This window comes from Anolis sagrei, chromosome 2 (genome assembly GCF_037176765.1).
Source record: "Anolis sagrei isolate rAnoSag1 chromosome 2, rAnoSag1.mat, whole genome shotgun sequence".
Taxonomy (NCBI): domain Eukaryota; kingdom Metazoa; phylum Chordata; class Lepidosauria; order Squamata; family Dactyloidae; genus Anolis; species Anolis sagrei.
Window position 1 is genome coordinate 133,284,684 of NC_090022.1, and position 14,299 is coordinate 133,298,982.

Genomic DNA, 14,299 nt, shown 5'->3' on the forward strand with positions numbered 1-14,299 from the left:
AGAGAAGAGCCAAACCCATATGCTGTCACTAGCCAGATTTTGAGAGCTTCCTTCCCACACAGACTTTGTGTGATTTTTCAAGACAGAGCAAGTTGCCATCTAGGTGATGTCAAATAATAACAAAGCTGGTGTCATGGGAAAGCATAATGTGAAAATCTAATGGGGAAAACCTCAGCTTGAGTTCATTTCAACACACAGGTACTTGTTGTTTCAATTGTCCTCACACTACAAATAATCTTCTGATATGCCAAAGTTATTCTGCTTCTGGACTCTACATGCGAATGTATTGCTGTCCTGGAGCTTTGGATTTTGAAACCATCTCTCATGGCATTCTAAAAAAAATCTACTCTATTTTGCTCTACTTTTAGAAATTCACCTTGCCATTTGAAATATTACTGTGGTTTCAGTTTCAATGTTATTTCTACTTTCTGATTTGAATACATTTTCTTTAATTTGTGTGCTACTTTGGGAACATAAGCTGAAATATCCTTCGGTAATTTTAGAAATAAAATCCTAGCCTAAATTCCATTGCTCATTTCAACTAGAGTAAACCCATGACAGAATGGAAAGACAACACTGGTGCATCCCACTGATTCCACAGGTGTATTCTAGTTGAAACAAGCAATTGGATAAAGAGCAAAAGTGAAAACCGTGCATCCTTTCACATGTTGCTGGACTGCAGCTCCCAGCCAAAATAGCCAATGGTGAGGAATAACACAGGGAATTAAAATTTCAACAACAACTGTACAATTCCCCATTCTAGCTTTAGGCCATTAAGTTTTTCTCCATTCCTTTGAACTCAACTTCTTCCTAAGTCCCTTTCTTCTTCTCCACCTTGCTGTGCAGCCCTTCATTTGCCACACATCCCAATCACATCATCATTTCTTTGAAGAGCTGCTCTTGCTGAATTGTAGAAACCTTTACTTTGGCTGTTTGAATCTATTCGAAGCTGTTGAGCTGTGAGGAATCCTGCTATTGCAAGGGACTGGGCTGGATGGCCCCTAAGGTCCCTTGTGATGCTTTCATTCTTGGCTCCCTGCCCTGTGCAGGCAGCTCATGATGTTTCCCAGCAGCTGCTGTGAGTTGCCACCAGTCCAGTCAGCTAGCAAGGGATTGCGGCACGCAGCTGTCAGCCACTGGAGCTACCCAGCTAACTTTCACACCCAGCAGCTGTGATGGGATTAAACAAACTAGAAAGCTATTGATACAGATTTAGCATATGTAGCAAAGAAGGGGAGCGGAAAGGTAGATGCAGATGCATTTAAAGAAACTGGGAGGGACCAACATCAAGAACCAAAGCCTGACAAAACTATCCAAGTTTCTCTCTTTTATTTGTATCTGGCCTTTTCATTGTGAACACAAATTTCTCAGGGCTGCCAACATCATACTGTAAAAGCTATTCACATTTAATAATAGAACTATTTTCAACACAAGAATGACAACAACAGTGTTTTCAGGCCTTTTTTAAATACTCTATTGGGAGCAAAAAAAAATAATCTTCAAAGCTCTGCATAATAGTCAGTGGTAGGAACCAGATAGCATCTGGTGAAGTTGGGAAAAAAAGGAATTTTCCAGCTGGCCTATTATTTATTTCAAATTGATGGGTTAATATACCAAAATTCAACAATGTGTTTTTGGGGGAAGGGTGTTGTTTTTTTGTTTTCAGTGAAGGACTACTGAATTTATGTTGAAGAGTGTGGTTATAAAGTATCCCCTTTCTCCAGAAGGTCACAAAAGAGAAATATTCACAATTTTTTTAGCGAATTTGGTGAATGCCATTAAAACTGATACAAAAGCCAACAGTCACATTTCAGATGGTAGATCCCCTACTGACTTATGAGTATAATTCAGTCTGGAGTCAAAGGATACTTTTTGTTAACAGAGACCTGAAGAAGTTTTTTAAAGAGTTGCTGCTCACAAAATGCACCCTTTTTCTATTTTTGTCTTTGATAAACAGGTTTTTGTTCTGTTTCGAAAACACATGAAACCTCTGTGACCGGAGATGACAACAGAACAATAGAAATATGTAGTAAAACATGGGTAGCAAGTCTCTCTCAACCATTTTCAACTCCCTTCAAGACTATTATCTATCTTCACTCTCACATTAAACACTCCGGATGCAAGGCAGTGCTGGGCTACAGGATCTGACCTTAGCTGACCTGGCAAACAATTCCTTTGCTAGGTACAGCCCCTTGTGCTGCATTCCCCCCTTCTTTCTTTCACCCTAGTTTTCCCATTCTGTGTCCTGTATTAAGAAGCATCACAAAAGCTTAATGCTTACAATGGAATTCAAAGAGAATCCCACATGCCTTGCCTCAGGTACACTGGCTATAAACAGATATCACTTTTTCCCCTGCTTCAACACACAGTCTGTTGAAACTTTTCTACTAGTAACAGCACACAGCCAGATCAATATTCAGGGGTGTGTGAAGCTGAATCGGTGTACAAAAGTTATGACTCACTGCAAAGATGTCAGACCTAGCCAGGTGAGGCCTGGTGATGCCTGTAAGACTGGATTGCCAAGACATTAGTGTTAAGATGCTTCTGTTAAAAAAAGCGGGGAGGGGGGAGAAAAATAGGATTTAATGGTTTCCACACAACCATGTTGAACATTGTATTAAGGCCCTTCTACACTTGAGTAAAAACCTGGAAGTAACCATGTTAAAGGAGGTGGTGGCTAAATGCCGTTTAACCAAAGTGTGTGCAGAATCGGGTTAATAGCTGAAAAGAGTGTGTGAAAATGGTGTGCTCAAAACCCGATTCTGCCTGAAAAATGTGCACCTGTGTATTCCTGCAGTCATGCAAAACATGTGCTTTCCTTCCCTTCCCCCTATGTGGACTTTCAGGCCTTTTAAAAGCCTAAAAAGCCTGGTTGAGCTGTCAAAACATGGAGCCACAAACACACAGGGGGCTCAAGAGAAGCACAAGTGGAAAGCAATTAGAACTCTCTGAAGCCCTTTTAAATTTTGTACAGAGGTTAAATTAACAATTGGACAAAGAGAGAGAGAATAAATCTGTTTGTGTTTCTATTAAGATATTTTCATGTGCGCATATGAGGTCCAGTGCATAACAAAATGATTTTTAAAAAATACTTCCTCCAAATGTCCCTTGTCTGATCCACTTCAAAGAAAGATGTGAGGATAGCGGGGGACCATTTCCTGGGTGCTGACAGGTCTGCTGTCAGGTCCTGGGATTTTTTGCTCCAGATTTAAAATACGTATTTTGGCACTGTCTGGAAGTGCCCTCAGTCTGAAAAGGAATAAATTCTCCCCTTCATCTTTTCTTTCTCTACAGAAATGTGGCCTGAGGAAACAGAATTCTTATAACATAACAGCTATCATTCATAAATAAAACTTTTCAAACCCTTCTTTTCATTTTGGCTTTCTGTAGTTCCAAAATGAGATGTGGCGAGGATGGTAATTTTCATTTATAAGCAAAATGCAGTAGGGAGAAAGTATTATCAAGCATAGCATTTGTATCTCTGGAGCTCTACAGAAAAACACAACCAAACAAAATTTTGGAAATATTTGACCACTTCATTCGCATTTCCTATTGCATCTGCTTGCATATAATTTTAGGCTACCGCTGCTCTGCTAACACTTTGTTTCTGGGCTGCAGACATCTCTACTCTCTCCAGTAATTTCATTCCAGTAGTCCTTTTCACTGCTGGTGCTCTCCTTCTATCTTTCCATTCCTTTGTGTTTGCCATGCCCAGCCAGGGCTCCACCCAGTGTCTGGTTTTAGCAACGACTGTTCTTTCAGACTGTGCCATCCCAAGAAATAGTCTTTGAATGCTTTACATGCAGCATCTAAGTGTTTGTGGGTGAGGGAGGGCGGGAGGGAGGGGGTTTAAGAGACTGATGGTTTTGTTCATGTGTGGTAGAAGGGAGAGATTTCTAATCCCTTTTTGATGGACTTCTGCTTTATCTGCCTTGTTAGCAGGCTTGTCCATTTGGCTGCCTGGCAGGAAATCCGTGTCAATTTTGCAAGCTTAGAAAACCACTGTCCCCTTTGTACAAAGGGATTTATTGGGAGTAGTGGAGACAGTTGTTCATGCTCTCTTCCCTGACTCATTACAGGCAACATTAGGTTCCATTACCCAGTATCAGACTCATCTGTGGGCTGCCCCAATGCTCTCCTGCCCTACATAATGCTTTCAACCCTCACCCCCACCTTCTTTCCTAACGCATGGGGCAAGGCATGGACTCTCTATCCGTTATGTAAATAAAGTGGCAAAGATTTTGATCCCATTAGGAGGGATTAGTCCCTTCTAGTATTAAAAGGCCAACAGGGACAAGAGGGGAGGGAGCTGATTCCTTCCATTCCACACTAACTCAGCCATCGTTCTCCATCTCCCTCTTTGCCCAGCACCCATTCCAACTCGATCCTCTTAGTGTCTTCATGTCTCAGACAGTTTTATCTGGGGATGGCCTCCAAAGAGGAGGACCTCATGTTAGCATGCATTCTAATGAATGTCTGAGCAGTCAGAATTAAAGGAGGAGGTAGCATATCAATGGATAGCATTCTTGGTACTGTTGTCCTTTACTTACTACTAGGGCTTGGGTGGGGATTCCCAGACTAGGAATCCCCACCCAAGCCCTAGTAGCACCTTAGCATAACAAATTGTCACTGCACACCGCACTTTTAACCCTACGTGCCTCCTGCCATTCAGCACTTTTAACCCTTGTACCCAGTGCGCCGGCCGAACCAGTTTTTAATAATGTCCTGATGTACTGTCTTTGTTGTTATTCTGCTTATTGCTTGATTTGCTTAGTATTGTGGTGTTATATTATGTTGCTTATTGTTTGATTTGCCTTGTTGTTGTGATGTTATACTTTCTACTGTATTGTGTTGAGGCTTCGGCCAGTGTAAGCCGCATCGAGTCCTCCGGGAGATGCTAGCGGGGTACAAATAAAGTTAATAATAATAATAATAATAATACTTACATCTGGGCATACTCAAAGCCAAGTTCCAAAATACATATAATCATCTGAACTATTTCTGTCATGCTTCGTTTTAAAAAAAAAAAAGACGATTTCCTGTAATTAAAACAGTATATTTAAAGAAAAAGAAAAAAGAAATGATAACACATGCTTATAAACAGGCAAAGAAACTTTGTATAAATTAGAAGGGAGTCTGCTCTTTTTCATTTTTCATCTGGTTCATTGATGTGCCACAAATTGCCTGTCGGCAGGGCTACTGAAATGTTTTGTGGGCTGATAATTCCCACAGATTTATTTGCAGGGCTGAAATAATGAATACATCGAAAACCTGATAAGTATAAAAATGGAATGTTACTGTTTTGTTAAGCTCCAGAGGAAATCTAAAGCTTAACGTTTCTTTAATGTACATAGTCAATATGTGCTAATAGTCACCAGACTCTAGGGATGTTCAAGTAACTAAAGATTTAACATACTATAGCTGATTCAGCTCCCTTGAATTTCCCATTTCAGTTCTCTATTTCTCAAGAATAACTTCCCACAGGGCTTTTTTTCTAAATGGGTACCTGGAAAATAAAATGGACAAATATTTTGTTAAGAGTCTGGCAATTTCCGAGAATTAGTCACTTCTTCCAGTTCCATGTGGTTCTGTATATTTGGTACTCCTTTTTGTTTCAATATAATTCTAAGTAGCATTCATGAATGATTAATATTCTGATGTCATTGCAAAGCTGGCACTGAGCTCCTTTTTGAACCTTTGCACTTTTTCTGTGATTTTCAGAAAAGTTGTTTTAGACTTACATGCACAGTCAGATACAACTAGTGGTAAAATGTGTGGACTTTTTGTTTCATAAACACACCTGTGGCATGCACAAATTCATTCAACCACTTCTCTTTTCTTATGGAAATCATCACGACTTTGCCTGCTTACAGTTGCAGAAACAGATATACTTACAATGGGAGTTGATGACACCATTTGTATATAGGGCATACTGCAAAATATTTGTGTAAATCTGGGCTTCTCTGGATCTCAGTGATTTATTATAGTGGAAGAGGCGCTTTCCTTTATCTCCTCAAGAAAATGTGTGGGCATCAAAAGGTTCCAGCTTGCCAAAGGGGGTTTGGGACAGAGGACAGGCAGATAGGTGGATGGATGCCCAAGCTGCCTTCTTGGCAAGCACTAGCCACCTTCCTGCAGCAAGCACTATGCCCTGTCTGAATCATAATCAGGTAATTTGAAGAACAAAATGGGAAGTTTGACTAATACTGAAAAGAGTTGGAGTAATAGTGGGAAGAGGGGAATTAAACCTGAACAACAGCAACAGAGCAATAAGAAAATGTATTTTTGGAACCTTAGTACAAATGAGAATAAACCCAAGAATATGGGGCAGAGATTAAGGGAGTTTGTATTGTGAATCTTTCATCTGCCATTCAAGTATTGTGAGATATGGAGGAGAAGACTTCTTTAAGTGGACACAGAACCTGACAAAATAAAGTAAAATAAAACCCTGAGTGCCAACCTTTCCTGTGTGCACTAGCTAGACCACCCTCGCTGTGAACAGTGGAACAGATGTTGCTGGCATTGCCGCTGGCTTCTCCCCATCACGATGTGTGTTTGGAAAGTGATGAATTTCTGCACTCACTAATTAGTCTCTAATTAGCAAGCAGAGTGTAAACAGCCACAGCAGATGGGCAAAGAAAGGATGCAGGATGAGCAACCTTTGACGGCAGGGGCCAGTCTGAACACCACCATGGGAGAGCATAGCAGTGCAGGGGATGAGCTTATACCAAGGGGTGGGAGAAAAGAGAGTCGAGGCTCATATGTATGCCCACATAGGGTCTATTTATAGGTGGCTGTATGCAAATGGTTAGTATATTCTGAACACCACCATGGAAGAGCATAGTAGTGCAAAGATGAGCTTATACCAAGGGGTGGGAGAAAGGAGAGTCTACGCTCATACGTATGCACACATGGGGTCTGTTTATGGGTGGCTGTGTGCAAATGGCTAGTATATTCTGAATATAATATAGGATGACAATGGCAAGTCTCCTTTGAATATATTTTGCCCAGCAAGAATTGTGCATGCATATTGCCAAAATATTCTGGACACAAGTATAGGCAGGTGAGTCTAAATTGGCATTGCTCCAGTTTATGGCTTTTCAATGTTATCTTTCTCCATAAATACATACATATGCATAACTTTCCCATCATACCTTCACAGTTGAGGGAAATAGGAGGTGAGAGATCAATACTGCTTGGAGTTTTGGTATGGAGTTTTGAGAAATAGGAACAGCTGGCTGGATTTGGTTTCTTTTACCTGCCGAGGCTTGGGGAATACAGAGAGGAAGAAAGCAATTCCGATCCTGAAATTGTTAAAGGAAGGAATTTCTTTTCCTTGCTTAGAATGGGGAAATGTGAAGAAGAAACCTGAATCTAGGACTTTAGGTGTGACTGGAAGAGCAATTGGAGACTTGCTCTCTGTAAGGGAGGTGTGTCTCTAACCTGGAAAAAGTAACCTGTGGTGTTTTATGCTTTAACATTGGTGGTGGGTTGAGTAAAGTTACAACTTTGTAGTTACCTCAGCTCCATTAGGACACGTACCTTGGGTCTCCAAGGATTCTCTGTGAAATTGGTATCCTTCCTTTATGTCAGCCTCGCTTTCCATTGAAAGCCTAGGAATTCAGCTCTAACATAAGTTGAGACACATCTGTAATTATACATGTATATCTGCGTGTGCATGCAGCAGGTCTATGTCCAGGATATAATGAGAGTATGCAGGAAATAGCTTTCTGTGTACAGAACAGAGGTATACATATCTGAATTCATATAGAATGTATGCTTGTGGGGAGGCACACCAAGCATATTGTGGGGGAGATCTATGGATCTTTTTAGAGTAGCACAATATAAACAATAATGTGATGATCTGTATGTCTGTTTACTATGCATTTTTCATATGCTGTAGAATAGTTCTCTGCCCTGGCATCTAACTTAGAACTTGGCAGTGGCCATATACTTGGCATGAAAGGCCAAGAGCCTTTGCACAATCTGCTCCCAAGAGCAGCAGCCAAAGCAGATTCAAATCCTGGGAGAATTTGGAGAGATTAGGCTGACACATGAAGGACAGAACAGAACAAGGGCTCACATTCAGAGGCAGGCAGGAAGGCAAGGGTCAAATTCCAAGGCACACATACTTTTAAGGATCCAAGGCAAAGCAAGGTCAGCTTCCTAAAAGACATGGTTGTAATGGCTATTGCATTCAAACTGGCTATTCAGTTCAAATGCCTTTGGGCAGCTGAGTTGATAAAATCAACAGCATAAAAGCAGCAATAATTTTAATTAAAGTAAAATGCATAAAAAGAAGTAGATAAAATAAATTGAGGGTAGAAACTATTCTGAATAGTGCAGCATTCCCTCTGAAGGGGTGATACACAGCTTGGTTCAAAGTAGTCCCATCTAATCATGGGAACTAGCCAGGGTCCGTTCTTAAATGGAAGATCATTAACAAATACTACAAGCTGTAGGCTATCATTTAGAAGATAGAACTGACAAAATTACTTCTGAGGATTCCTTGCCCAAGAAAACTCCATTATTTCACGGGGTTGCCATAAATCAGTAGCAGATGAGTTGAATATATACACAAACATCCACAAAATAGCATTGATGGTCAGGACTGCTTTGCTTGGGTTCATTTGGTGTACCATCGTTACCCATTTCTGAAGGAGACACCTTTGACCACAGTGTTTTATACCTTAAATCAGGGATCCTCAAACTATGGCCCGGGGGCCAAATATGGCCCTCCAAGGTCATTTACCCAGCCCTCACTCAGGGTCAATCTAAGTTTGAAACAACTTGAAAGCACACAACAACAACAACAATCCTATCTCATCAGCAAAAAAGCAGGTCCACACTTCCCAATGAAATACTAATAAGTTTATATTTGTTAAAATTGTTCTTCGTTTTAATTATTGTATTGTTCTAAAGTGTTTTTTGCACTACAAATAAGATACATGCACTGTGCATATGAATTCATTCCTTTTTCCCCAAATTATAATCTGGCCCTCCAACAGTTTGAGGGACTATGACCTGGCCCTATGTGTAAAACGTTTGTGGACCCCTGCCTTAAATCATCTCTCAGCTTGATTATTGTAACATGTCTCTTCTTGAAAAGTTGAAGGTAGTGCAAATTATGAGAGCTAGACTTTTGTAGGTCGGGTATGAGGTTTACAGATAACATATAACTTTGTTCTTATATCTATTTGGTTAGTTTGTGTTTGTTTCTAAGCACAATTCAAGGTTATGGTTCTGTAAGCCATACAGTTCAACCTTCTCCCATATGAACCTGCCTAAAGTTGGTGCCCATTATCAGCTTTGATCCATCACCTAGAGAGGCTGGATTTGTTGGATATGAAAATTGGACTGGAATTCATGATCACAGATGTGAATTCATAACCTAACATTTCTAATTTATAACTGATTCACAATCCCTATTCATTCAGTAGTGTAGAGGATAGACAAAGCTCCTGCCTTACCAGGCGGCAGCTGCTGTGATCAATGGGGCTCTATTCTCCTATCTATTGGAATATGATAGATTGATCTTTCCACACACACTTCAAGGCATCTCCAGTAAACAGTCAAAAGCAGGATCTCTATTTCAGTTCTTCCTCATCCCAGAGAACACTTGTAGGAAGTAGGGTGAAAAAGTCAGTCTGCTGCATCCCAACCCACAGGATAATAGACCTCCATTGCTCATTATGGCTGCTATCTAGTATATTAGATTAGGATGGGGATTGAGCCAGGAGTTGCTACTTAAGTGTGTAAGTACATAACTAAGTTTAACATCTAGAATTTCTGCCAGAATTTGTTCTGTCACAGCACCCCTATTACAAAACTTTTGCACTTGTGAAACTTCTCAGAAGGTTTTACTCTTCCCTTTTATTTTACTTCAGATTGTTCAGCAAACACAGTTCTGGTTTACCTGGTTTGTTTTTAATTTTTCTTCGGTTTTTATTATATAAATGTTCTTGCTCCTGTTTTTATTATTTTTATGGCACACGACATTTATTTCATCTTTATTGCTTTTTTATTTGAATTTGTAAATTTTCTCAAGCACCTGGTGGAGGGTTACGAAAAATAAATAATAAATAATAATAAAGTGGATGAAAAAAAAATTGCAGAACAAAAACCAGAAAGTCCACTGCCAGCATAAACATGGCATCTCATTCCAAAGTCCTTAAAGAGCAGATAAAAAAGAAATGCTAAAACAGTTTGCTAAAAACATCTGCTGGGAACATCTGGACCCCCAGATACATTTTGCACTCTAGCTCCCTATTGGCTAAAATAACTGAAGTTAATGAGTTTTAGAATCTGGTAACATCCAGAAAGACACAAGTTCCCCATCATGTTCTTTGCAATAGAGCCTGCAATAGAAGAAACTTGGTAGACCTCTCGTGTTGTTCATTCATTCAGTCGCTTCCAACCCTTCGTGACCTCATGGACCAGCCCACGCCAGAGCTCCCTGATCCAAAAGGCAGGTTCAATCCTAGAAAAGTCCTTGATATGTTTGGTTAGAAAAAAACCCTGAAGCAACCCCTCTCTTTATAGTTTTAGCACACCAGAGAAGGCATTCCTTGTGAATTCTTGAGTCTAGTTCATTTTGCAATATTAGCATTCTAACTGGGCCCAATATCTGACAATTGGTGGAGTTTTTAATGTTACCTCTTTTATCAGGTACAGCACTGGCAGTGACATCACCCACCAACTGGCTTTTCTTTTAACTAGCTGTAGTTTTTGTGCATGATAGTGTCATGTAAAGCTTATTCTTAATCCTACATGGCTGGAGCTATGTTCATGTTCTCCAGGAAAAAAAGAAAGAAAAGAATTAGCTGGCATACCAGCCAAAGGTAGTCAGAATCATTCCATGTGAGCTCTTTAAAGAAAATGCACTCACATAAATAATTCAGAAGTCCCATTAGCTGCGTGAAGGCCACAGGTTAGAGCAGGGTATAGATATACATAAATGCATAAATAGTCGAGGTTAAATACCTGAGTTTAAGCAAGGGAATTCCTGATATAATTATTGTAATGCCTCACCCACTGCCCATAATAAAGGATTTTTAATTTATATTTTCTGCCCTAGGGAACCCATTGAAAGTATATGGAAAAAATGTGTCTTAGTTTGAAGAAAGATATCATATCTGTTGAGGAGTGGATGCTGGTAGTAGGTTGTAATGCAGGTTACAGCATTATCCCCTTCCTTAGTATACGCCACCATCAAGGAAGGGGTTTCAAGTATCTCTTCCTATCAGCGTGGCCTCTTTGAAGCAGTAGATGGTCTTTGTTATTCATGCACTTCTCTCTTGATCTAAAGTTGTTTGAATGGACTGGAGAGTAGGAAGGATCTAAGGTTGATGCAATGGGGATAGTAATGAGATTGCAGTATGAAAGGCCTATGTGTCTGCTGCCACCCACAGGATAAGGATGAACTACGCAGACAGACAGGTAATGAGAGCAGGAAGGGAGATGAAGCAGAAATGTAGTCCTTAAAGGGAAGAAAAAACCTGAATTTTAAGTTAAGTATTGAAAGAACTGTAGACCAGGTAGGAGACAGAACACATTATGTCATGAAGAAATTGAGGACAGAGAATATGGGATAAATTTTGCACTGCTTGTAGAATGAGGTTGAAGATTTGGCAAAAAGCCATGGGAATATGTGTATGTACAATTCCATAAGTAGGTATAAACTGCTGAATTTGTGTGGCCTTCAAAGAGATGTGTCTCATGTAATTGAAGAAAGACACAAAACATCCTTGCAGCAACTTTGTGAAGCAGGTCATGCAGAGAGACCGTGGCTTGCCAAAGACTACCCAGTAAGTTTCTTGGCTGAGAGCAGAGTTGGCTTCCCCACATCCAGATCAAGCATTTTCCCCACATTCGTAGGTAAGAAGGCACTGAGGGGATAGCAAGACAGTGAAACCATGGTGCTCGTAGGAAGGGTAATAGAGTTTGAGATCTTATTTAATAGTCTTGAAGTTCACAACAGGCTGAGTCAAAGACATGTGACTCACCATACAGGGAGCACACTACCCCCCTGCTGTGTCAATTCCACTGTCTGCCAGTCCATTTCTGAGCACAATTCAAAGTGCTGGTCTTGGCCTATAAAGCCCTATACGACTCCGGCCCAGCTTACTTGTCCGAATGTATCTCCATTCCACCTCGCAGTTTAAGATCCACTGGGGAGGCCCTACTCTCGGTCCCACTGGCCTCGCAAATGCATCTGGTAGGGATGAGGGACAGGGCCTTCTTGGTGGTGACTCCCAGCTTGTGGCATTTTCTCCCCAGTGAGATTAAATTGGTGTCCTCCCTCCTTTCCATTAGGAAAAAACTGAAATCGTGGTTTTGGAACCAGGCTTTTGGCTAGCAGGCACAGTGGCACTTTGGACATTGAACTGGACCATATGATGATTGTTATAATAATAGAAATGGCTATATGACTGTATAATTAATGTTATTGTTTTAATCTAGTGTGTATTTATGGTTTGATATTATTGTTATATTGTGATATTGCGGCATCAAATTGTTACCAGTGTTAGCCCCTCTGAGTCCCCCTCGGGGGTTGAGAAGGGCGGGGTAGAAATGTTGTAAATAAATAATAAATAAATAATAGTGTGCCCTTTTCACTGGAATGTCTCATACCTGTAACCAAAGGGGGGCTTCCAAGTCCATGCAGGGAGGTCCTGTGATCAAAGTCCTTATTGTTTGCCAGATTAAAGCATCCTTCTGATTTGAAGGGGGATGAGTAAGTGGACAACGTCTGCAATCGGATCATAAGAATGAGCCAAACTATGCTAAAGCTTGAAGGCAAAAGGAAATGGTTGAACATGGAGAGGATGTTTATGGTTGGGGTCTCTGGAGAGCTGCATTCCCCTCAAATGTGATCCTGAGTGATTCCACTGCCCCAAGGCCCTGGGGAGCTGCAGCATGTAAATTGGTTACAGGAACATCTAGGAGTAAGCATATTATACCTACCCTAATGTCATTCCACTGGCTGGCAATTAGTTTCTGGGCAAAGTACAAAGTGTTGGTTTTGACCTTTAAAGCCCTACATGGTTTGGGTCCTAGTTACCTTCAGGATCACTTTCTCCCATACAATCCACCCTGAACACTTAGGTCCTCGGGGGGGGGGGGGGGCAACTGCTCCAGGCTCCCAGAACCCGACTGGTGACCACCACCCAGAGGACCTTTTCATCTGCCAACCCAAGACTCTGGAATGACCTGCCAATATTGCTCCAACAGCTAGATCAGCTGTTGGAATTTAAAAACCATCTAAAGACACATCACTTTCGGAAGGCCTTCCCAGACAATTTTTCACTATGAATCTTAAACTCGTGCCCTTTGTTTGATGTCTGTTTGTATATTTAAATATATATTTTATAGAAGTACAGCTTGAATGTGGTCTTTTATAGACATATGTATATTTGTTGCATTTCTGCAATGTTCATGTTTTTTAATTATGTTGTAGCCCACCTCGAGTCACAGGGAGAGGCGGGTAAGAAATAAAATTATTATCATTATCATCATCATCATCTCCTCCCCCCCCCCCCCCCCCGCACTGGTGGAGCTGTCTGGACCAGGAATGATTTGTAGGCAACAATGTCAGGTGTCACTTGGTTATTTTCTGGGGCTGGAAAGGAAGCAGCAGATTGTGAGAGGGAGGGCAGAGGGGGATGAATTACTCTTCTCCTGGGCAGCTGTTGATTGCAAGAAACGAATTGGAAATGGCCTGTTGATACACTCAGCCCATCAATCATGGCCAAGTCACCGAAGTTCCCTCCTGACAAAACGTCAGTCATCCTCTGTCCCTTGCTCCAACTGAATAATGACATCGTCAGTTACCATTAGCACTGCCAAAAGGTGCTCCCCCCACATCTCCTGCGATCCCCATCATGTGTGCAGAATTGTTGGCCACTCAGATGTCTGGAGAAGTTACTCCTTGTTGGGATGATAAGGTTGAACAGGCAGGAGAACTCAGCACTGCTAGCAGAGTTAGACACAGGCCGGAACCTGTTATTTTTCTTTGACTGACTACTTCCCATTATTCCACCAGTGTTTTATAGGTATTCTGGTAAGGATACTTGTTTCACCTCTTGCACCTTTGTACAGTAGTCCCTTAGTATCCATTAGAATTTCATTCCAAGACCTCCCATGCATACCAGAATCCATGATAATCAAATCCCATTATATACAACGGCATAGTGAAATGGCATACTTTATATAAAATGTCAAACAACTCAAACAAATGCTGGAGAGAGCCCGAGGGCCTATAAAATGGCAGGAAGGAATGCCAATATATCAGTGCAGT

The 14,299-nt window shown here is 41.0% G+C and overlaps 1 protein-coding gene across 6 annotated transcripts in view; it reads left to right on the forward strand.

Annotated features, from left to right (window-relative positions):
• SDK2 (sidekick cell adhesion molecule 2) overlaps window positions 1–14,299 on the forward strand; it is a 375,646-nt gene that overhangs the window by 176,630 nt on the left and 184,717 nt on the right. The window lies entirely within an intron of this gene.